This window comes from Panulirus ornatus, chromosome 38, assembly GCF_036320965.1.
Source record: "Panulirus ornatus isolate Po-2019 chromosome 38, ASM3632096v1, whole genome shotgun sequence".
NCBI lineage: Eukaryota > Metazoa > Arthropoda > Malacostraca > Decapoda > Palinuridae > Panulirus > Panulirus ornatus.
The window spans coordinates 14,344,215-14,369,889 of NC_092261.1; the positions used below are offsets into that span (position 1 = coordinate 14,344,215).

The 25,675-nt window shown below is 49.7% G+C and overlaps 1 protein-coding gene and 1 long non-coding RNA gene across 2 annotated transcripts in view; both read right to left on the reverse strand.

Annotated features, from left to right (window-relative positions):
• The window catches only part of MCU (mitochondrial calcium uniporter), a 725,481-nt gene that overhangs the window by 507,766 nt on the left and 192,040 nt on the right, over positions 1-25,675 (reverse strand). The window lies entirely within an intron of this gene.
• LOC139760916 (uncharacterized) overlaps positions 1-25,675 on the reverse strand; it is a 383,133-nt gene that overhangs the window by 178,071 nt on the left and 179,387 nt on the right. The gene's annotated exons all lie outside the window — the stretch shown is intronic.

Consider the following 25,675-nt stretch of genomic DNA (forward strand, 5'->3'; position numbering starts at 1 on the left):
AAAATCGTCCAGTCAATGTGTTAACATGGAACTTCTTTTCGTCAGTCTATTCACCACCATTTACTGTCTACAAAAATATTCTGGGCGATGCATCAATACACACTTGCCTCTGGGTCTCCTCGTCCCATCTTTCACCGCGTGAAATTCCAACACCAATTGACTGGTGCTCGTTGTTCTGATGAAAAAAAATAAATGACACTACTTCAAACATATGTTGAGCGTCCACGAAATCAATGGCCACCTCACCAAACCTTGAACAGATCCAAGAAGACAACACCAACGCTGACGATGAGGAGAGAGGTCGTCGAGCACGTACATGCGCTGGCCGTCCAGCCTCAGTGAGGGGTACCACTGCAACAGCCTTGAGCATAATTACTCGTACAAGCAAAATCCTACACGGGAGACAGTGGGGGAACTGGGAATGACGTCCCGACACTGGCAACAATAACCATAAACCAGGATTTATTCAACCATCAGCCCCATTCTCCCCCACCCTACCATCTTGAAAATAAACCCAAATGCATAAACCTGATGTAAGACGAGAACTTAAAACCGGGCTGTAATCCGGCGGCGGAGTTGAAATACGTCTCCTGTAATAATGGCTTCCCTGGCTCTACTTTCCGATAAGAGTGTATTTATTCGTTATCATTTATACTTTTCCACTAAAGCACATTATCGGAAGCGGCAGTGGAGGATATCTTTCTTCCGCCGTAGAGGAATGGCACCCACCGAGCCCCGCTTGACTTACGCATCGTAATTAAATAAACTAAGTGTACCCCGAGCGAGGCCAGGTACCGGGTGGAGCAAGGCGTCCCAGACACCAGTGTGGACGGGCCTTCAGCGGCGTCCCAGGCACCAGTGTGGACGGGCTCTCGACGGCGTCCCACATACCAGTGCGGACGGTCCCTCAGCGGCGTCCCAGACACCAGTGTGGACGGGCTCTCAGCGGGCGTCCCAGACACCAGTGTGGACGGGCCTCAGCGGCGTCCCAGACACCAGTGTGGACGGGCCCTGGACGGCGTTCCAGACACCAGTGTGCACAGGCCCTCGGCGGCGTCCCAGACACCAGTGTGGACGGGCCCTCAGCGGCGTCCCAGACACCAGTGCGGACGGGCCCTCAGCGGCGTCCCAGACACCAGTGCGGACGGGCCCTCAGCGGCGTCCCAGACACCAGTGTGCACGGGCCCTCGACGGCGTCCCAGACACCAGTACGGACGGGCCCTCGACGGCGTCCCAGACACCAGTGTGGACGGGCCCTCGACGGCGTCCCAGACACCAGTGCGGATGGGCCCTCAGCGACGTCCCAGACACCAGTGCGGACGGGCCCTCGACGGCGTCCCAGACACCAGTGTCCACGGGCCCTCACACCTGGTGCTGCCTCTTTTCACACTTGCTTCCCTCCTTATGGCCAGTGTCTCTCCTACTGACCCTAATGCCACACCCACTCCAGAATACACCTAACCTGCTGGGGTTACCTGTGGCTACAGGTAACCCCAAAGGCCGAGGCCAACAAACAGAAGGAGTCATCGAAGATGCGATGAGGCGCCGTGAATTCCCAAATGAGCATCAGGGGACGTAAAGACGACCAACTCTCCCACCTCGAAAAAGCAAAAAGGATAAAACGTTGAGGAAGACTGAGCAATTTTCCTCACATCATAAAAGAGGGAAAAAAAAAAGAAAAACAAAGATTGTCACACTTAAACCTTTCAACGAACAATGAGGCATCATTTCCTGCAATATAAATAAACAAATATATATATATATATATATATATATATATATATATATATATATATATATATATATATATATATACATATCATACATTTACACTATAACCGCCACAATCACTCAAAAAGAAAACGGACACCGTCATTGAACCTCGACGCTTCTTCGACCAGTTTGGTCCATCCTGTACAAAAAACACACCCAACCAACCTTTCGTCCACACCACGACGACTCCGAAGCAGTGTTTCCACAATGGCTTTGCTGACTTATGGCTGGCTGATCCCGCCTTGCCACTTCATCCACACCAATCCTCCCAACTCACCTGCAACAAGAGAGAAAAAAAAAATAAATATATATCAAACTTTCGCTAAGGTCTCAAATACTAACGGAGATTATACAGAATAGCATCATCACACATGTGTTCTCACTACTCAATCCCTTCCATGACTTGGGTAGACGGGAGAGAGGGAACATAATGGCTTCGCATCATCCCAGGAAAGATGCGTTATCTGGGATCGGGTGGGAGATGCCCATAAAAATTCTAGCGCTCCTGTGCACTGGCCAACGATCTACTGAGCTCATAATGCTTGGAGGAGCTGGACGATCCGGCTGACAAGGGTGAAGGGAAACTAGTGGATCACACGGGGAGGGGGATCAGCTCATACTCACACAAGGGGCCTGGGGTCAGTTCATGCTCACACGGGGCCAGAGCTCAGCTCATGCTCACAAGGGACATGGGGTCGGTTCATGCTCACACGGGGCCAGGGCTCAGCTCATGCTCACACGGGGCCAGGGCTCAGCTCATGTACACACGGGGCCAGGGCTCAGCTCATGTACACGCGGGGCCAGGGCTCAGCTCATACTCACACAAGGGGCCTGGGGTCAGTTCATGCTCACACGGGGCCAGAGCTCAGCTCATGCTCACAAGGGACATGGGGTCAGTTCATGCTCACACGGGGCCAGGGCTCAGCTCATGCTCACACGGGGCCAGGGCTCAGCTCATGCTCACACGGGACCAGGGCTCAGCTCATACACACAAGGGGATCGGGCCTCAGTTCATGTTCAAATGGAGCCACACCTTAGCTTATGCTCACATAGGACCAGATCTATGCTCAAGCTCAGGTCAGGTTTAATCATGGTCACATGGGTTATATAACTTGTCATGCTTACATGGGTCATGGCTTCATGCCTATGCTCACAAGGGTCATGGCTTCATGCCATGCTCACATGGGTCATGGCTTTATGCCATGCTCACATGGGTCATGGCTTTATGCCATGCTCACATGGGTTATGGCTTCATACCATGCTCACATAGGTCATGGCTTGATGCCGTGCTGACATGGACCACAACTTCACATCATGCTATCATGGGTCATGGCTTCATGCTATGCTCACATGGCTCACGGCCTCATAACGCTTACACAAGACGACAATGAATCACATTCTATAGGCCGACATCATACTGGGGGGTAGAGGACGTCAGCATATCTGAGAATAATAATGCTTAGACAACTGGAATGATTAATCCTATCAGACCTGAATTAATCCTAACACATATGGGATAATCTTACCCTATCTTGGAATAATCCTGACACAGATGGGATAATCCTAACACATATGGGATAATCCTAACACATATGGGATAATCCTAACACATATGGGATAATCCTAACACATATGGGATAATCCTAACACATATGGGATAATCCTAACACATATGGGATAATCCTGACACAGATGGGATAATCCTGACACAGATGGGATAATCGCGAGTCCTATTTACCATGTTAAAAGGTGAGACTTTAGCACATTCTTGCTAAGGTTTGTACAATGGTATATTACCCATTTTCTACCGCAGTGTGGGAAGAGAGAGAGAGAGAGAGAGAGAGAGAGAGAGAGAGAGAGAGAGAGAGAGAGAGAGAGAGAGAGAGAGAGAGAGAGAGCAACTTAGCACAGCCATGAAGATTCCTGGAACGAGGCAATAACGGGGGGTTTCCTATAACCCAGATGCACGGGTTCGATACCCCCTCACTAAGGCTAGAGGACATCTGAGGTGTAGTAATGACGTGGAGCACCTGAGGTGAGTGGTGGTCGGCCTTGCCATCATTATACCAACGCCGGTGTCACCACACGCCATAGCTGTCGCGTCATTCTCATCACTAAACCACCACCAAACACCACACACACACACACACACACTCACACACACCACACCATACCTATCATCACTACACAACCACCAAACACCACACACACACACACACACACACCATACCTATCACCACTACACCACCACCACACATCACACCATACCTATCATCACTAAACCACCACCAATCACCACACACACACACAACATACACACCAAACCTATCATCACTACATCACCACCACACACCACACACACACACACAGACACACACACACACACACACCACACCTCTCATCACTACACCACCACCACTGCCATCACACCACAACTACCACACCCAGCATCACAGAACAAACACTTCCTCTTCATCGTCCATTAAAACTTCACCAGGACGCCTCTACTATGCCTGGTGACTTCCTCTCTCCCTCCCCCACCAACTTCCTCCCTCACAAGGCCAGGGTCGTCTGATCTCGAGGTATTAGGACATAAACCACAGGAATCACGGGGCTGAAATAGAGATTGAACGGTCGACGCTCTCGCGGGAACAGGGTCGAGCCAGCCAAAACGCCACCGCTGCACTCGCAACGACACACACACACACACACACACACACACACACACACACATATATCCTGTCGGTAGGGGAGGCAGGGTGGTCAATTTGTCCAGGTCAAGCGTCCGTCGTCCACCTCAACCCCGCCCGTCTATCTCAACTCCCCTACCCTGACGGAGGTGTGTGTGGCTGGCTCTTCGGTCGTCCGTCTCTTTCATCACAACAAACATAATTCCTCCACCGTTATTTTTTCCCCCTCGGCGGAGTCGGGCTTGTGTGCGGAGTACCCAACCCTTTCCCGAATCCTTTCCCCCTTCGACGACTTTTCAGATATTTTCCCCTCAAAGCTTTCGGGCAAATAAGCTTCACTACAGAGCAAACCGTCGCCACCGTCGTCGCGACGCCCGGAAAGCTTGAGCTTAAATCTATTTCAAGCTTCTTGTAAGGGCTATCAAGCTTAAAAAAAAAAAAATGCTTACATGTATTTACGGTAATTTTCCGTAAGCTTGTGCTACCGTACGATCATCACCATCGTCAAACTGCTCTTAACGACAGCTTGAGCAAGTAACGGGTTACCTAAGGATGGTCTTTTACCTCCACACACGACTTTTTGGTACCTATCTTACCTTGCATATACTTTACGATGGTTTTTGGAGGTCTTCTACCTACACAGCTACGTATGGGACCTTAACAAACTAAGTTTGCCTCACGATGGTTTTTGGAGGTCTTCTACCGACATAGCTCGGTCTGGGTCCTAAATAAAACCTTAAGTTTACCTCACGATGGTTTTTGTAGGTCTTCCACCTACACAGCTCGGTCTGGGACCTTAACAAAACCTTACGTTTACCTCAAGATGGTTTCTGGAGGTCTTCTACCTACACAGCTCGGTCTGGGACCTTGACAAAACCTTACGTTTACCTCACGATGGTTTCTGGAGGTCTTCTACCAACACAGCTAGGTATGGGACCTTAATAAAACCTTAAGTTGACCTCACGATGGTTTTTGGAGGTCTCCTACCTAGATAGCTCGGTCTGGGACCTAAATAAAACTTTAAGTATACCTCACGATGGTTTCTGGAGGTCTTCTACCTACACAGCTAGGTATGGGACCTTAACAAAACCTCAGGTTAACCTCACGATGGTTTCTGGAGGTCTTCTAACTCCTCGGCTCAAGTGTTGAGAACACACTATCGTGCTGCACCTCTGCTCAGTGTAATCTCGCCATCTCTGATCAAATCACATGACGTAAGCCAGGGCCCAACTGACTTTGAAACTGCAGTCGAAGACGGTCCGTAGACACAGACGCTGGCAAATGGAGGTCTTCAACTCCAAACCAGACACTGATGAGCAAGTTCAAGGTCTTCCCTCACCCAAGTTAGACGATGGATTCACTTATTCATGGCCCACAAGTTACGTTTCACAACGTTCCATCAGAGCGGCCGTATTATTTCTTCCTTTGTTTCTCGGTCCCCCTGCGCTGCGCGGCCCTCTGTGTCACACACACACACACACACCGTCGACCCCCTGCGCTGCGCGGCCCTCTGTGTCACACACACACACACACACACCGTCGACCCCCTACGCTGCGCGACCCTCTGTGCCACACACACAAACTCCGTCGACACGTCTGACGAACCTAGATTACCGTCGCCAAGGATCCCCAACCTCATATTTCACTCGTGTAGTGGCTTCCAGGCAGCAAGCAAGGCAGTCCATCATCCCTCATCACTGGAAGCATCGCGTCTACAGCAGCACCACCACCACCATCAAGACGGGCAGCAGACACCAGACACACACATACACACACACACACACACACACCAAGTGCAACAGAGACGGTACCACGGGAGCAGCAGACACACACACACACACACACACACACACACACACACACACACACACACACACACACACACCGAGTGCAGAAGAAGCGATACCACGGGAGCAGCACACACACACACACACTAAAACAAAAGCGGTACCACTGGAGCAGCAGACACCAGACACACACACCAAGTGTAGCAGAAGCGGTACCACTGGAGCAGCAGACACCAGACACACACACCAAGTGTAGCAGAAGCGGTACCACTGGAGCAGCAGACACCAGACATACACACACACCGAGTGTAGCAGAAGCGGTACCACGGGAGCAGCAGACACCAGACACACACACACACACCAGGTGCAGCAGAAGCGGTACCACGGGAGCAGGCAGCAATACCGTGCAACAAGGAGCGCAGCCGCCATGCACTATTTCTCTCGTCTCTTCGTCTTCGCCTCCTCTTTTTTTTTTTTTTTAATCCAACTGCAAATGGCGTTCATAAGTAAACTTTCTGAGGGCGGGAGTAATTATGCTCAGTGAGAGAGAGAGAGAGAGAGAGAGAGAGAGAGAGAGAGAGAGAGAGAGAGAGAGAGAGAGAGAGAGAGAGAGAGCTCTAAACCTGACCCTTAAGGGCTTGGCCAAAGTCACCGGCCTTTAAACCTGACCTTAAGGGCTTGGCCAAAGTCACCGGCCTTTAAACCTGACCTTAAGGGCTTGGCCAAAGTCACCGGCCTTTAAACCTGACCCTTAGGGGCTTGGCCAAAGTCACCGGCCTTTAAACCTGACCCTTAGGGGCTTGGCCAAAGTCACCGGCCTTTAAACCTGACCCTTAAGGGCTTGGCCAAAGTCACTGGCCTCTAAACCTGACCCTTAGGGGCTTGGCCAAAGTCACCAGCCTTTAAACCTGACCTTAAGGGCTTGGCCAAAGTCACCGGCCTTTAAACCTGACCCTTAGGGGCTTGGCCAAAGTCACCGGCCTTTAAACCTGACCTTAAGGGCTTGGCCAAAGTCACCGGCCTTTAAACCTGACCTTAAGGGCTTGGCCAAAGTCACCGGCCTTTAAACCTGACCTTAAGGGCTTGGCCAAAGTCACTGGCCTCTAAACCTGACCCTTAAGGGCTTGGCCAAAGTCACTGGCCTCTAAACCTGACCCTTAAGGGCTTGGCCAAAGTCACCGGCCTTTAAACCTGACCTTAAGGGCTTGGCCAAAGTCACCGGCCTTTAAACCTGACCTTAAGGGCTTGGCCAAAGTCACCGGCCTTTAAACCTGACCTTAAGGGCTTGGCCAAAGTCACCGGCCTTTAAACCTGACCTTAAGGGCTTGGCCAAAGTCACTGGCCTCTAAACCTGACCCTTAGGGGCTTGGCCAAAGTCACTGGCCTCTAAACCTGACCCTTAAGGGCTTGGCCAAAGTCACCGGCCTTTAAACCTGACCTTAAGGGCTTGGCCAAAGTCACTGGCCTCTAAACCTGACCCTTAGGGGCTTGGCCAAAGTCACCGGCCTTTAAACCTGACCTTAAGGGCTTGGCCAAAGTCACCGGCCTTTAAACCTGACCTTAAGGGCTTGGCCAAAGTCACTGGCCTCTAAACCTGACCCTTAAGGGCTTGGCCAAAGTCACCGGCCTTTAAACCTGACCTTAAGGGCTTGGCCAAAGTCACTGGCCTCTAAACCTGACCCTTAAGGGCTTGGCCAAAGTCACTGGCCTCTAAACCTGACCCTTAGGGGCTTGGCCAAAGTCACTGGCCTCTAAACCTGACCCTTAAGGGCTTGGCCAAAGTCACCGGCCTTTAAACCTGACCTTAAGGGCTTGGCCAAAGTCACCGGCCTTTAAACCTGACCTTAAGGGCTTGGCCAAAGTCACTGGCCTCTAAACCTGACCCTTAAGGGCTTGGCCAAAGTCACCGGCCTTTAAACCTGACCCTTAGGGGCTTGGCCAAAGTCACCGGCCTTTAAACCTGACCTTAAGGGCTTGGCCAAAGTCACCGGCCTTTAAACCTGACCCTTAAGGGCTTGGCCAAAGTCACTGGCCTCTAAACCTGACCCTTAAGGGCTTGGCCAAAGTCACTGGCCTCTAAACCTGACCCTTAAGGGCTTGGCCAAAGTCACCGGCCTTTAAACCTGACCTTAAGGGCTTGGCCAAAGTCACTGGCCTCTAAACCTGACCCTTAGGGGCTTGGCCAAAGTCACTGGCCTCTAAACCTGACCCTTAAGGGCTTGGCCAAAGTCACCGGCCTTTAAACCTGACCTTAAGGGCTTGGCCAAAGTCACCGGCCTTTAAACCTGACCTTAAGGGCTTGGCCAAAGTCACTGGCCTCTAAACCTGACCCTTAGGGGCTTGGCCAAAGTCACCGGCCTTTAAACCTGACCCTTAAGGGCTTGGCCAAAGTCACTGGCCTCTAAACCTGACCCTTAGGGGCTTGGCCAAAGTCACCGGCCTTTAAACCTGACCCTTAGGGGCTTGGCCAAAGTCACCGGCCTTTAAACCTGACCCTTAAGGGCTTGGCCAAAGTCACCGGCCTTTAAACCTGACCTTAAGGGCTTGGCCAAAGTCACTGGCCTCTAAACCTGACCCTTAGGGGCTTGGCCAAAGTCACCGGCCTTTAAACCTGACCTTAAGGGCTTGGCCAAAGTCACCGGCCTTTAAACCTGACCCTTAAGGGCTTGGCCAAAGTCACTGGCCTCTAAACCTGACCCTTAGGGGCTTGGCCAAAGTCACCGGCCTTTAAACCTGACCTTAAGGGCTTGGCCAAAGTCACCGGCCTTTAAACCTGACCCTTAGGGGCTTGGCCAAAGTCACTGGCCTCTAAACCTGACCCTTAGGGGCTTGGCCAAAGTCACCGGCCTTTAAACCTGACCCTTAAGGGCTTGGCCAAAGTCACCGGCCTTTAAACCTGACCTTAAGGGCTTGGCCAAAGTCACCGGCCTTTAAACCTGACCTTAAGGGCTTGGCCAAAGTCACCGGCCTTTAAACCTGACCTTAAGGGCTTGGCCAAAGTCACCGGCCTTTAAACCTGACCCTTAAGGGCTTGGCCAAAGTCACCGGCCTTTAAACCTGACCTTAAGGGCTTGGCCAAAGTCACCGGCCTTTAAACCTGACCCTTAGGGGCTTGGCCAAAGTCACTGGCCTCTAAACCTGACCCTTAGGGGCTTGGCCAAAGTCACCGGCCTTTAAACCTGACCCTTAAGGGCTTGGCCAAAGTCACTGGCCTCTAAACCTGACCCTTAGGGGCTTGGCCAAAGTCACTGGCCTCTAAACCTGACCCTTAAGGGCTTGGCCAAAGTCACCGGCCTTTAAACCTGACCCTTAAGGGCTTGGCCAAAGTCACTGGCCTCTAAACCTGACCCTTAGGGGCTTGGCCAAAGTCACTGGCCTCTAAACCTGACCCTTAGGGGCTTGGCCAAAGTCACCGGCCTTTAAACCTGACCTTAAGGGCTTGGCCAAAGTCACCGGCCTTTAAACCTGACCTTAAGGGCTTGGCCAAAGTCACCGGCCTTTAAACCTGACCCTTAGGGGCTTGGCCAAAGTCACCGGCCTTTAAACCTGACCTTAAGGGCTTGGCCAAAGTCACCGGCCTTTAAACCTGACCCTTAGGGGCTTGGCCAAAGTCACTGGCCTCTAAACCTGACCCTTAGGGGCTTGGCCAAAGTCACCGGCCTTTAAACCTGACCCTTAGGGGCTTGGCCAAAGTCACTGGCCTCTAAACCTGACCCTTAGGGGCTTGGCCAAAGTCACCGGCCTTTAAACCTGACCTTAAGGGCTTGGCCAAAGTCACCGGCCTTTAAACCTGACCCTTAGGGGCTTGGCCAAAGTCACTGGCCTCTAAACCTGACCCTTAAGGGCTTGGCCAAAGTCACCGGCCTTTAAACCTGACCCTTAGGGGCTTGGCCAAAGTCACCGGCCTTTAAACCTGACCCTTAGGGGCTTGGCCAAAGTCACCGGCCTTTAAACCTGACCTTAAGGGCTTGGCCAAAGTCACCGGCCTTTAAACCTGACCTTAAGGGCTTGGCCAAAGTCACTGGCCTCTAAACCTGACCCTTAAGGGCTTGGCCAAAGTCACCGGCCTTTAAACCTGACCTTAAGGGCTTGGCCAAAGTCACTGGCCTCTAAACCTGACCCTTAAGGGCTTGGCCAAAGTCACCGGCCTTTAAACCTGACCTTAGGGGCTTGGCCAAAGTCACTGGCCTCTAAACCTGACCCTTAAGGGCTTGGCCAAAGTCACCGGCCTTTAAACCTGACCCTTAGGGGCTTGGCCAAAGTCACTGGCCTCTAAACCTGACCCTTAGGGGCTTGGCCAAAGTCACTGGCCTCTAAACCTGACCCTTAAGGGCTTGGCCAAAGTCACTGGCCTCTAAACCTGACCCTTAAGGGCTTGGCCAAAGTCACCGGCCTTTAAACCTGACCCTTAGGGGCTTGGCCAAAGTCACCGGCCTTTAAACCTGACCCTTAGGGGCTTGGCCAAAGTCACCGGCCTTTAAACCTGACCTTAAGGGCTTGGCCAAAGTCACCGGCCTTTAAACCTGACCTTAAGGGCTTGGCCAAAGTCACTGGCCTCTAAACCTGACCCTTAAGGGCTTGGCCAAAGTCACCGGCCTTTAAACCTGACCTTAAGGGCTTGGCCAAAGTCACCGGCCTTTAAACCTGACCTTAAGGGCTTGGCCAAAGTCACCGGCCTTTAAACCTGACCCTTAGGGGCTTGGCCAAAGTCACTGGCCTCTAAACCTGACCCTTAAGGGCTTGGCCAAAGTCACCGGCCTTTAAACCTGACCTTAAGGGCTTGGCCAAAGTCACCGGCCTTTAAACCTGACCCTTAAGGGCTTGGCCAAAGTCACTGGCCTCTAAACCTGACCCTTAGGGGCTTGGCCAAAGTCACCGGCCTTTAAACCTGACCTTAAGGGCTTGGCCAAAGTCACTGGCCTCTAAACCTGACCCTTAGGGGCTTGGCCAAAGTCACCGGCCTTTAAACCTGACCTTAAGGGCTTGGCCAAAGTCACTGGCCTCTAAACCTGACCCTTAGGGGCTTGGCCAAAGTCACCGGCCTTTAAACCTGACCTTAAGGGCTTGGCCAAAGTCACCGGCCTTTAAACCTGACCTTAAGGGCTTGGCCAAAGTCACCGGCCTTTAAACCTGACCCTTAAGGGCTTGGCCAAAGTCACTGGCCTCTAAACCTGACCCTTAAGGGCTTGGCCAAAGTCACCGGCCTTTAAACCTGACCTTAAGGGCTTGGCCAAAGTCACTGGCCTCTAAACCTGACCCTTAGGGGCTTGGCCAAAGTCACCGGCCTTTAAACCTGACCCTTAAGGGCTTGGCCAAAGTCACCGGCCTTTAAACCTGACCTTAAGGGCTTGGCCAAAGTCACTGGCCTCTAAACCTGACCCTTAGGGGCTTGGCCAAAGTCACTGGCCTCTAAACCTGACCCTTAGGGGCTTGGCCAAAGTCACTGGCCTCTAAACCTGACCCTTAAGGGCTTGGCCAAAGTCACCGGCCTCCAAACCTGACTCTTAAGGGCTTGGCCAAAGTCACTGGCCTCTAAACCTGACCCTTAAGGGCTTGGCCAAAGTCACCGGCCTCTAAGCCACCGGCCTTTAAACCTGACCCTTAAGGGCTTGGCCAAAGTCACTGGCCTCTAAACCTGACCCTTAAGGGCTTGGCCAAAGTCACTGGCCACTAAACCTGACCCTTAAGGGCTTGGCCAAAGTCACCGGCCTTTAAACCTGACCCTTAAGGGCTTGGCCAAAGTCACCGGCCACTAAACCTGACCCTTAAGGGCTTGGCCAAAGTCACCGGCCTTTAAACCTGACCCTTAAGGGCTTGGCCAAAGTCACCGGTCTCTAAACTTAATCCTTAAGGGCTTGGCCAAAGTTACCGGCCTTTAAACCTGACCTTAAGGGCTTGGCCAAAGTCATCGGCCACTAAACCTGACCCTTAAGGGCTTGGCCAAAGTCCAGGCCCACTATAGCCAGAGGACATACCGTCGTGCTCAAGGGTCACACCCGTTATACCTAAGGGTCGTAACGTCGCACTCAAGGTCCGTGCCTTCGTTCACAAGAGGGTGATTTCCAGGGACATATTCAGTCTCAACGTACTGCAGCATGTGGATCCGAGGTGTTCCCAGGACTTGCCATTTTGACATCACTCGCTGGAAAAACAGTTCTTATCCACCGCAAGGCACAACCAAGCTATCGTAAGGTAGGCCACAGCTACCGTAGGGGTATATCCCAGCTACTGTATGTTACCAGACAGCTATCGTAAGGTGTACCGCAGCCACTGCACGTTATACCCGAACGATCGTAAAGGTATGCTTAAGGCACACCTCATCCACTGTAAGATATGCGAGGTATACTCTAGCAGTCGTAAGGTATACACACCTTAGCCTTCGTGAGGTATACGTTAGATATATCCAAGCTACCGTAAGACCTGTGTAAGGTACACCCTGAGCACCAACCACAGCACCACGACCGGAGGACAATGCCTCATTTCAAGCTGTAATTAACGACATAATTGACCATATCACACGTCCAAACTCAAGTCACTCAGCAACGTAAATTCCCCAGCCTCGTCACGAGAGCAAAGGCTCGACCAAAAAACCTCATCACGTTCTCCAACTCACGACGGGTCATGAAGATCACAACCCCTTGGGTTATTATACAGGTAAACCACACGATCTATTTACGTAAAGAGTTATTAAGGTAAACCAGGAACCAAGAAAAAAGGTCAGGAAATAGTGGGTTTTTCTGAGGCTCAGGAGGGGGAACCCACCACAACCCTCTCTCCTGGAGGGTGCGTTCACGTCTATTCCTCGCTAAAACCCAACTACATTTTTATCCTGAACAATTTCTTATTTTCTTAACCTCTCCGTGATGCGAAGGCCCGCGTGCGTAGTGGCCGGAACCTCACGGAAGCAGGCGGGAGGGGGGTAATCTCGCAGAGTGGGCCACGTTTTCATTTCTTGCGGTGGAAGGGAGCGGCAAGCGTATACACACACACACACACACACACACACACACACACACACACAGCAACGGTGGTAATAAGACGAGCGTCATTCTTGAGCGCAATTTACACAAAGACTCTCTCTAGACGTACTGTCTTACGTGAGTTCTAAATACATATTTAAACGTGTATGCATGGAGGAGGTAGTGAGTTCGCTGGCGGGCGAAGCGACGCGACCAAGAGGAACAGAAAATTGCACGGCTGCATGATGGGGGGTTGGACGACGTGCAAGGCTGCCTCTGGAACGGTGATGGAGAGGGCGAGGTTGCCTAGGATGAGGCTGGGATGGATGAGCCTTTATGAACTACTTCCCCCCCCACACACACGCACACTGTGACGCCCTTAGAGCATGCCTCACCAACGGCTGTCATGGCAGTACTACGGTAAGGCTGGGGTCCCAGAGGAAATGGACAAGTCCTTGCCAGCTGCTTCCCTGGCAGGGCTAGGCGCCTTAAGGAGATGGAGAACCCTTACCCCATTAGGATCCCAGGTGGTTTAATGCCGAGCGAACCTCGTCCTGCAACTCGACCAGCAGAAAGTTACTGCAGACGAGGAGAAGAAAAGGCAGTATGAACCGCTTCCTTTTGTGGGGAGGGAAAAAAAAAAGAAAAAGAAGAAAGGTACAAAATAAAGAAAGCACAGAATAAAAAGAGATGTTGCTTGATTCTGTTTTGCCCAACACTGAGGATGTGAAGATTCCATGACAGATAATACGCTACGCTCTTGAGGACGATGTTACGTACCTCAAGCACGAACATACGACCCTTGACCAACCAGACCCTCAAGCGTCCCCAGTTAAGGGCCACGCCAGCCACAATGCCACAGCATTGGCAGTGTTGTGCTTATAGTCGTCACTGTGCTGTGGATAATCATCAGAAATGAAGATCTGGTATGATGGAAAACACCTGAAAACTGTGACTTGCTGTACGGCACGCGTCTCTATATAGAACACACTCTCTCTCTCTCTCTCTCTCTCTCTCTCTCTCTCTCTCTCTCTCTCTCTCTCTCTCTCTCTAGCCACGGAACACATACCCCGCCAACGAACGCTGGAAGTCAAGTCATGTCAAAGTGAACAATTGCAGACCCCTCCTCGCTGCAAGCCGAGGGAGTGGAAAGACCACCACCCACTTCGGACTTTGGGTGGAGAGAGAGAGAGAGAGAGAGAGAGAGAGAGAGAGAGAGAGAGAGAGAGAGAGAGAGAGAGAGAGGGAGAGAGAGAGAGAGAGAGAGAGAGAGAGAGAGAGAGAGACAGAGAGAGAGAGAGAGAGAGAGAGAGAGAGAGAGAGAGAGAGAGAGAGAGAGAGAGAGAGAGAGAGAGAGAGAGAGAGAGAGAGACATCATCCCGGTAGCACTGATGGTGTCACAGTCACGCAAATCTCGACGCGCGATTCAATTTCATTTTCATACACTCCATCCTGGAGAGAAGGAGAGAGAGAGAGAGAGAGAGAGAGAGAGAGAGAGAGAGAGAGAGAGAGAGAGAGAGAGAGAGAGAGAGAGAGAGAGAGAGAGGAGACCCCATCTAAAACACGGCGAGGTGCCGGCACCGCAACATGACTTAACTGGCTTGACACACACACACACACACACACACACACACACACACACACACAGAGGCATCATGTAACGCTGTCACACACACACACACACACACACACACACACACACACACACACACACACACACAGAGGCATCATACTGTAACGCTGTCATCAATTCCCAAGTCTTTTACCACACCCTAGACGCGCCTCACTAGTGGGGACCCTTTAGCACCGCCCAAACCCCCTACCGTGGCTACAACCCAGATCCACCTAACTTGCCACACCTTCGCTGGAGTCACGGGTGAGCAAAGCCATGAGATACTGTACAAGACATGGGAGCGAAAGAGCGATCCTCGTAAGGTACACTTCCTGTGAGACGCTCCAAGACGCTATGTTAACATGACGTTCTCCTGTATCGCACAGAAGAGCCAATACTGCTTACAGCGAGGCAATGGACAAGACAAAGGACACTGTGCCACACTTGTCTTTGGGTCGACCCAACCACCCACACCGTAGACTGACTTTCATCCCTGCGTCACACTGCGACCAGTGCGTCACACTATGAATGTGAGTCACACAACCAGCGTCACACTGCACACACTGCTTACCTCAAGAGCGAGGGTTCAGGTCAAGTGAATATGCACTCCACATGATGGGGTCGCCACGAAAGCCCGACACGTGCAGACCAACAAAAAATATACATACATCAAAAAAAAAAATAATACGTAGCTTAATGAAAGACGGAGATAACGTAAGAATGACTAGGCTGTGGATGACGTATGACTACAACACCAGTGTTCGCCTGTAATTCATAATGTATAATTCAAGTAGAATCTTCTTTTAAGTTTCCTCTTTTCTATAATGACTTTAAGAAAGGCACCTCACGCATCGTAGCCACGGGGAAACACCTCCCCCTTGTCATTTGCGGTCTGTGCTCGGAACCAAGGTTAATATAAGACAGCTCTCGTGGGCTGTTTTGCATGTGCCTCAGAAACTAGAGTTCGTAGTCGGGTCAGGCGATCGGCCGCTGCTTCCCACAGATATTTGTGTGTGTGTGTGGCAACAACCACACGAGGATTGACCGTTGTGATCTTTCCCTCCATTCCTCACATGTGCCTCAGACACTTGAGTTCGTAGTCGGGTCAGGCGATCGGCCGCTGCTTCCCACAGATATCAGTGTGTGTGTGGCGACCAGCCACACGAGGATTGACCGTTGTGATCCTTCCCTTCTTTCCTCACACAGCGAAGGGTGTGGGGTTATCCTCCTCCTCCTCCTCCCTCTTTCATTTGCCTTTCCTTCTTCCCTATAACCTTTCCTATCTCGAACTGTGATGTAGATAAACAGATGAAGAACTCTTAACTAATTACCTCAAACTATTTTTCTCATACTCTTCTAATTTCCTTATCTCTCATCTGAGATGGACGCGATAAGGCCATGATATCACTGTACCAAATCAGCAAATAATTACACAAAAAAAATCAGAAACATATTCGGCTAATAATCATTAAATTCTGTTAGTAAATCATGAATTATAGACCGTGTGGACGAAAACTGAACACTAATTTATCTTAACTTTTCAGAAACTAGCGAAGCTTTTTCGTACACGCTTGTTATGAATAGTGGGAACTCACACTGTTACTATATTACTGTAATCAAACAGAATTACTGTAATCATTACAATAGTATTACTGTGATAAATCTAATATTGCAAAATTACTGTAACAAACGAATAAAACAAAATTATCAGAAGCAATAAAACAAAATAAATTAAGATACAAAATACAGCACCAGAGTTATTTAACAGTGTTCAAGGCAAGCACAAACTGGTGTGTGTGTGTGTGTGTGTGTGTGTGTGTGTGTGTGTGTGTGTGTGTGGAGAGTGTCTGAAAACCCTCACTTCTGCCAGCTAACCCGAAAGCTAACAATCCCCCTACCATTCTACTGACCAATCCCCTGGGGGCGGATGAAAAGCTGGGCTGACTTTGGACCGACTGCCGCACCCAGGATTCGAACCTATGCGTCACGGTCAGGAACGCTAACCTCTACATTGTTTTCTCACACTATAATCTACATATGAGAACAGCAGTGAGTCTCAGTATGGCCATCCACCTGGCTGTACAACAACCTGAGCGAAGATATAAATTCTTCACAGACGTAACAAATAAATTTGGTTTCCCTTCTGACGTAGAAAAGCTTCGTAAGCCTATACGACATCAGCTTGAGAGGAATTGAGGCATGTAAAGAGAAAATGCCATACCAGAAATTTGGGAAACACATCTCAGAAGATCTGGTGAATACGATGGTGTTGGAGGTCTTCTGCCCCCACAGCTGGGTCTGAGACCTTACCTTACTTTCCATTACCTTACCGGTCTTCTACCCCTACAACTGGGTCTGGGACCTTACCTTACCTCACCTTACCTTACGTATACGTTATGGTGGCTTCGGGGGTCTTCTACCCATACAGCTGGGTCTGGGACCTTACCTTACTTTCCATTACCTTACCGGTCTTCTACCCCTACAGCTGGGTCTGGGACCTTACCTTACCTCACCTTACCTTACGTATACGTTATGGTGGCTTCGGGGGTCTTCTACCCATACAGCTGGGTCTGGGACCTTACCTTACTTTCCATTACCTTACCGGTCTTCTACCCCCACATCTGGGTCTGGGGCCTTACCTTACCTTACATTACGTATTATACGTTATGGTGGCTTTTGGGGTATTCTACCCCCTACAGCTGGGTCTGGGACCTTACCTTACTTTCCCCTTACCTTACGTTGTATATCATACGATAGTCCGGAGATCTTCTACCCCCACAGCTGGGTCTGGGACCTCACGTTATCTTACAATGGTTTCACACGAGTTTTATTTTTCTAATCCCGACTGCTGGGTCTAGGACCAAGCTGTCGTGTGTTATTTCTTTTTCCTTTCTGTTCAAACAGGCTGTTGGAGGCCGCGACCCTTTGGGATCGCACAGCCACCGTACGGGGAATACACTGAAGGGAAGTCACCCGAGTGTGGCGAAATATATATATATATATATAAATACTGCATCATGACGTTACTGTGGGATTCAACCCTAGAAAACCCCCCCTCACACTGAACTCCGGAGAGTGAGCGAGGTTCGTCGATTTCCAAGAGGAGACCCGTCTAGCGCTGGGGTGCGCGCGCGTGTGTGTGTGCATCTGTCGAAAACCCTAAAAGAACGGCTTGATATCCCTTTGAAAAATGACTTCGGGGGGGAAGACGCGTTGGACGCCCGCAAGAAAACGTCTGAGCGGGTCTCCGGCCCCTGACCTCAACAGAAACTCACAAAGGAGAAAAATAATAATAAAAAAATAGGGTCGTCGGTCTTATGTCGTATGCGGCATTGCTCATTTTTCCTCTAATGAAATGGGGATAAGACCTTTTCATGCAGTGAGATCCGTAAAGCCGCTGGGGGGGGAGAGAAAACAGACTGCACTGCGCTGTCTGTGGAGGGAGGGAGGGAGGAACATGATGTTCAATATATATATATAGCTTTCCTCTGTATCAGGATTTCAGCAAAGATGATCCAGCAGAGTCGAAGGTCTGAGACGGTTGGCTGGGTGTCCACACCAGGCCCCATCGAGAGGCTGGTGGGACCTGGTAGTGTGTGGTGTACTGGGGAGGGGTATTTGTGTACTGGGACGGAAAAAAAGGTGGGAGTGTGTGTGTGTGTCTGTGTGTGTGTGTGTGTGTGTGTGTGTGTGTGTGTGTGTGTGTGTAAGATTTTTCTGGTAGTATGGTAAAGGAAGCTTGCACGCTGTACTGGGAAGGGCAATGGTAAACTGGCCATGTGCACTGGGGAAAGCAAGGGCAAGCTGGCAGTGTACTGGGGGAAGGTAAGACTTAGCTGGAACTGTGTCCTGGGTAGAGTCAGTAATAAGCTGGTAGTGTGTACTGTAGAAGGCAAAGATAAGCTGGTATAGTATAATGCGGATGATAAAGATAAGGTGGCAAATGTGTACTGAGAAAGGCAAACATAAGTTGGCAGTAGGCACAGGTAAAGATAAGCTGATGATATGCACACTAGGCAGCTAAAGCTGTTAGTAGCGCGTACTGGACGAGGTAGACCACAACCCAGTATTGTGTGGTGGGGAAAGGTACGACACAAAACTGGTCGTGGCTCAAAGACGTAGACAAACTGGCAGTGGCTGAAGATCTGCCTGGAGGAAGAGGGAATCCCAGCAAATCTTAGGTCAGCGAAGAACGACCATGGATGGATGGATGGATGGGAGGCTGGCGGAGTGCACATGGATGTGATGCGGGGGAGGAAGGGTCTCGAGTTAAGCTAATGGGGGATATGCAGGTGCCAGGAGGAAGAATGAGCAGATTTGGACACATGGGAGAGAGGGAAAGGGGGAAGAGGTATGGGGGAAAGAAGGAAGAGGGATAGGGGTGGTGTTTGGGGCGGGGTAAGAGGGGGAAGGGTCATCGTAGCCTCTTGAACAGAGGGGTGTTTGCGTGGCAACACTGGCGTCGCTTGCAATGAGAGAGAGAGAGAGAGAGAGAGAGAGAGAGAGAGAGAGAGAGAGAGAGAGAGAGAGAGAGAGAGAGAGAGAGAGAGATCACATCTTTCAATGAGGAGGGCGCTGCACGGTACGCCCGTGTCATCTGTAATGCAGTTTTTCAATTGTCTTTGGGAATATTTTTTTTCAAAGTTATGAGCCAGGTTAACGTCTTTTAGGTTAAAACTGTTTTCATGATGGGAATAAAAAAATCATATTAAAGTTATAGATCTTAAGACATTCAAATCTACGGATGGTGGAGACAAATGAATCAAAGTTTCATGTTCAAAAGTGGTACGTTTTCGAGTTATGAAGGTATTTCAAGTTCCAGGTTATGTCCTTTCTTTGAAGTGGCATAACTCAAGCAAATTCGAAATTAAATCTTTGAGTCTTATGAAAACTATTATCACCATTATCATCATTACCATTGTTGTTATTATCATTATCAATATCATTATTATTATTATTATTATTATTATTATTATTATTATTACCATTATCATTATCATTATTATTATCATTATTATCATTATTACCGTCATTATTATATTGATTATTATTACTATTATCATCATTATCAATATTATCATTATTATCATTATATCTATTATTACTATTATTATCATCATATTCTGGCCACGTATCTCCTGCGTATCGTAGAACGCGACTCTGAGGGGCGAAAACTGGAATGCCTCCAAATATGTAATCGTTTTCCTTTCCAGATGTAGGAACAGAGGAGGGAACTAGGAGAGGAGTTCCCATGTATGGATCTTTCGCTTCATTCTAATGCTACCTCGCTACGGTAGGAAACATGCGTAGAAAATCATCATTATCATCATCACTATCATATTATCATTACACATTCTTACCTCGGTATGCATGTCCGTTCGTGTTCGTACGCACGAAAAGACGAGACGAGACGAAGCCACGAAAATCGTGAGGACGACCTCTTCCACACGGGCACCTTAACGAGGCAATACATTAGCCGTGGTCTGCGAGGTGGATCAAAGCCACAACAGAGAGAACACATGGAGAGGCATTTGGTGAAAAAGCACCTCAAAACCACTCCTCCTCTCAGACCTGTTTGCCCTCCTTCCCCAATCGCTCCTCCTCCTCCTCCTCCTCCTCCTCCTACCATCCCGCTCTCCCCATCCCCATGCGGGTGTGGTGGTGGTGTGGTGGTTGAGGGAGGGAGGCAGACAAGCATCCCCACTCGAGGGACCAGACAACAAAGAGGGGATGAGCAGACCCGGGGAAACAATTAAGACACTTTAGGCAGCCAACAGATTCGCTCGAATGTCAGGCCAAGATTCTTCGACATGTGTAGTTGCTGGGATTTTTCTCTGAGGCTCGCAGCAGCAGGAACAGTAGTAACAACAGCAGCAGGAGCAGCAGTAACAACAGCAGCAGGAGCAGCAGTAACAACAGCAGCAGGAGCAGCAGGAACAGCAGCAACAGGAGCAGCAGGAGCAGCAGTAACAACAGCAGCAGGAGCAGCAGTACCAACAGCAGTACCAACAGCAGCAGTAACAGCAGGAGCAGCAGCAGTAACAGCAGGAGCAGCAGCAGTAACCGCAAGCAGGAGCAGAGGTTCGTTTATCAGTGGGTGTGACAAGTTGTCTCTACTGGATGTGAACTCCTGGGCTTTTTTTTTCTTTCCAGGTCTGAAGCCCAGTTTCGTCCGTAATAAAGCAAACTCTCTCTCTCTCTCTCTCTCTCTCTCTCTCTCTCTCTCTCTCTCTCTCTCTCTCTCTCTCTCTCTCTCTCTCTCTTAATTACTTCGTTGGGATAATCTAGGTAGATTTAATTCCTTTTAACAACGGCGTTTGATAAAAATGATGCCTTTACTGCTAACAATTTTTTCTTCCATCTCGTCATCATCAGCGTAATGGTTCATCCTCAAAAAGCGTAGCTTCGTGTTAGAGCGTATATCGAGGGAAGAGCCTCCAAAGTGGCTGAAGTATATATATTCCATGTGTGGCGGGTGGCGACGGGAATAGATGAAGGCAGCAGGTATGAATAAGTACATGTGTATCCTATGTATGTCTGTGTATGTATATGTATGTGTACGCTGAAATGTATATGTGTGTATAGTGTATATACACGTGTATGTGGGTGGGATGGGCCATTCCTCGTCTGTTTCCTTGCGCTACCTCGCTGACGCGGGAGACAGCGATTAATAATAATATACTAGAATAGAATAATAATAATAGAATAGAATAGAATAGAATAGAATAGAATAGAACAGAATAGAATAGAATAGAATAGAATAGAATAGAATAGAATAGAATACGCCCACTCACTAAATTACGTGGGTACAGTCAGGATAATGATGGAGTTATGAACATGGACATCAAATTACCCCATTTGTAGAACAGTGATCATTAAAACTCATCTGTCGGACCTTCAATTTGTTCTCCCCAGTGCAAAATAAAAATCTGTTTTTCTGGCATTATTTTTTACCTCTCTCTCTCTCTCTCTCTCTCTCTCTCTCTCTCTCTCTCTCTCTCTCTCTCTCTCTCTCTCTCTCTCTCACATAGCGCCTCATTTTCCAGACCAGACCCAATACAGTTCCATTATTTTCCTCCATCTTGTGCGAAAACCATCCTAATAGACGTTGATCCCTCGCCTCTATTGGGTGAAGTGGGTAAGAGACGACTCCACTGCTGAAAGAGGTAAGGGCTCCACTGCTGAAAGAGGGAAGGGCTCCACTGCTGAAAGAGGTAAGGGTTCCAATGCTGAGAGAGGTAAGGGTTCTACTGCTGGGAGAGGTAAGGGTTCCACTGCTGGGAGAGGTAAGGGTTCCACTGCTGAGAGAGGTAAGGGATCCATTGCTGGGACAGGTAAGAGTTCCACTGCCGGGAGAGGTAAGGGCTCCACTGCTGGGAGAGATAAGGGCTCCACTGCTGGGAGAGGTAAGGGCTCCACTGCTGGGAGAGGTAAGGGCTCCACTGCTGGGAGAGGTAAGGGCTCCACTGCTGGGAGAGGTAAGGGCTCCACTGCTGGGAGAGGTAAGGGCACCACTGCTGGGAGAGGTAAGGTCTCCACTGCTGGGAGAGGTCATTAGTTTCACTAGTTCATCACAGGCGAGCCAAGTCTAGGGCACGGTTATTCGCGTTCCTGACCGTGACGAATCCACGAGCTGCCTTGTGTCGCGCCCGCATTAGCTAGCATCCCAGCCGGCCCACACTCAACCCAGCTGTTCATCCTGCCAAATGGGCTGATCCATAAAACGGATCTCAGCTCCCGTACAAAGCAATGACGTACAGGGCACAGATGAACTATAATCCTAATAGGAAATTTCGCCCAACGTGACAATATTGACTGGTGTCTGGAACCACATACATGACATTATTCTGTCCCGTATGACAATACTCAGCCACCCGCATGACACACACCCGTAGTCATACCAATGTACCTGAAATCCCCACGACACTTTTACTCGACATGACGATATCTGACGCCATGACATGACAATCCTTGACATCCCGCGCTAGTAAGTCGATGGCTAACGTAATCTAACGTTGTCCTATTACGATACCTGGTATACTGACACGCCGGGCCATCGCATGACGGTATCCGGTATGACCAGAGGATGTGGAGGTATTGCATATGCAAGGCATCACGACAGATCCCCCAGGAATTACAGGAGAACACGAGGTATGACACGCAAGGGCGTCTGCCACACCACCGCTCGCCAATACCCGAGGCTTGCTGCACTGCCTGCGGAGGGAGAGAGCTGTATCGGAAGACACGCGAAGCTCCTGACGATACCCACCTTTACCAAACGCACCAAAACAACACCTTTCGAGGTGGGGTAAATACAGTAAATAAACTCATGCTAACACAAGGAAGCAGAGACGAAAAAGAAAAAAAAAAAAAAAGGCCCGAAAATCCACTGCTGCCTCACTGTACGTTGACGAAGGGGGCGTCCGTGGATGCCATACGTCTGTACGTGTCCTTACCACACACACACACACACACACACACACAAACGGGCCATCACGGAATAGGTGAGTGGTCGCTCAGGTTACTAAATCAATTACTGCCCCGAGGCGCCTCAACCACACACCAACCCGCTAACTCCCTCCCGCCGGGGAGGGTATGTTGTCTTCTGATTACATCCAGCGTTGAGCGACGGGCGTCACTTTGTTTCGGTGGGCGCCCCCCGCGCCCACCTCCTCTCCCCTCCGTCTACCTGTCTGTCTGTCTATCTGTCAGTTTAATATGTATCTGCTCTTAAAAAGGGGCGGAGACTGAAAGAAATATATATATATATGGAGAAACAGGAGAGATAGATAGATAAATGGAGAGAGAGAGAGAGAGAGAGTGTATCTGTCCCTCGGGTGGAAGACTCTATTCTATTCGTCCACTTGATGCATCGTGTACACGTGTCCATCTCCTCCACTACATCGCCTGCAGTCAACATACATTTCTAATAAACACGATAAAACTTTTTTTCTACTTACACAGCAGATGGAGTGTGTATATGAATGTGTGCATAATCGTATGGGTAATGCTGTACACACACACACACACACACACTGACACACACACACGCGCGCGCGCGTAGTGCTATTCAAAACGTAGGGATGAGGAGGAAGAATCGAATGAGGGTCTTCAGAAACTGGTGTTTCATCGCAACCACACTGCTCTGGTCCCGCTACCACACTAGCCTGGTCCGATACCACGTTAGTCTGGTCCGCTACCTTACGCTAGTCTGATCAGCTACCACACGTAGTCCTAGTCCGCTACCACACTAGTCTGGTCCCCTACCACACTAGCCTGGTCCGCTACCACACGTAGTCTAGTCCTGCTACCACACTAGCCTGGCCCGCTACCACTCGTAGTCTAGTCCGCTACCACACGAGCCTGGTCCGCTACCAAACCCAGACCCAGACAGCGTCCTCGCCTCCCTATAAGTCAATCCACTTTGCATATATCTGTTGTGTGTGTGTGTGTGTGTGTGTGTGTGTGTGTGTGTGTGTGTGTCGTCCAGTTACATGGCCCTGTCTCCTGGCTAAATGGTATGGACGTGTGTAGTTATGTACATTTATGCATGAGGTGCTGGACAGACATGTAAATGGGGTACTTACGGAGCCTCTCTACCAATACGCAGGGAAACAAGACGGCAGCTTGAGCGGAGACTAGGCTGATGAAGCAGAAGACCTCCAGAACCATCGTAAGGTCTACGTATGGTACGGTAAGGTCCCAAACCCAGCTGTGGGGGTAGAAGACTTCCAAAACCATCGTACGGCATACGTAAGGTAAGGTAAGGTTCCAGACCCAGCTGTGGGGGAAGAAGACCTCCAGAACCATGGTAAGGTCTACGTATGGTACGGTAAGGTCCCAAACCCAGCTGTGGGGGTAGAAGACTTCCAAAACCATCGTACGGCATACGTAAGGTAAGGTAAGGTCCCAAACCCAGCTGTGGGGGTAGAAGACTTCCAAAACCATCGTACGGCATACGTAAGGTAAGGTAAGGTTCCAGACCCAGCTGTGGGGGTAGAAGACTTCTAAAACCATCGTACGGCACACGTAAGGTAAGGTAAGGTCCCAGACCCAGCTGTGGGGGTAGAAGACCTCCAAAACCATCGTAAGACATACGTAAGGTAAGGTAAGGTCCCAGACCCAGCTGTGGGGGTAGAAGCCCTCCAAAACCATCGTAAGGTCTACGTAAGGTAGGGTAAGGTCCCGGACCTTAATTGTTGGGGTAGAAGATCTCCTAAGATACACGAATGGGTAGCTAATGCCCAAGACAGAGCTGGAGGGTAAAGAAGGGGGTTAGAAGACCTCCAGAACCATCTTAAGGTAAATCAAGGCCCAGCAGCAGCTGTCTGGGCTAATATACTCCTGTCCTACTTCCGTTAACACGATGGTACATTATCTTCAACGCCCCCTGTACTATACATCATGAAATAGATGACAGTACAGTGGATTCATAGACATAACCTTGGTGACTGGGTAACCGTATACGCTGTAATTAGAATACAAACACTGACAAGAAGTCTTCAAACAGTTAATACGGACTTAAGTTTTATAACAAATGTTTCTAAACACAATGTTATGGCAGTGTTTAAGTACCGTTTTCAGCTCACCAAACTGGTTCACCCAACAACTTCCAACACCTACTCGCATTACTTCCATTTCTTCGTGAACACCATACGAAGACTCGCTCTTACTGTAGGCTCCCTTCAGGCACCAGTCATCAGCCATTGTCTTACCTGGAAGAAAAAAAAAAATAATCAACATATGCTTATCAAAACAAGTTGGAAACTCACACACACACACACACACACACACACACACACACACACACACATGGTACATATATACACAATATACAAGGTTAAGGAACGGGGC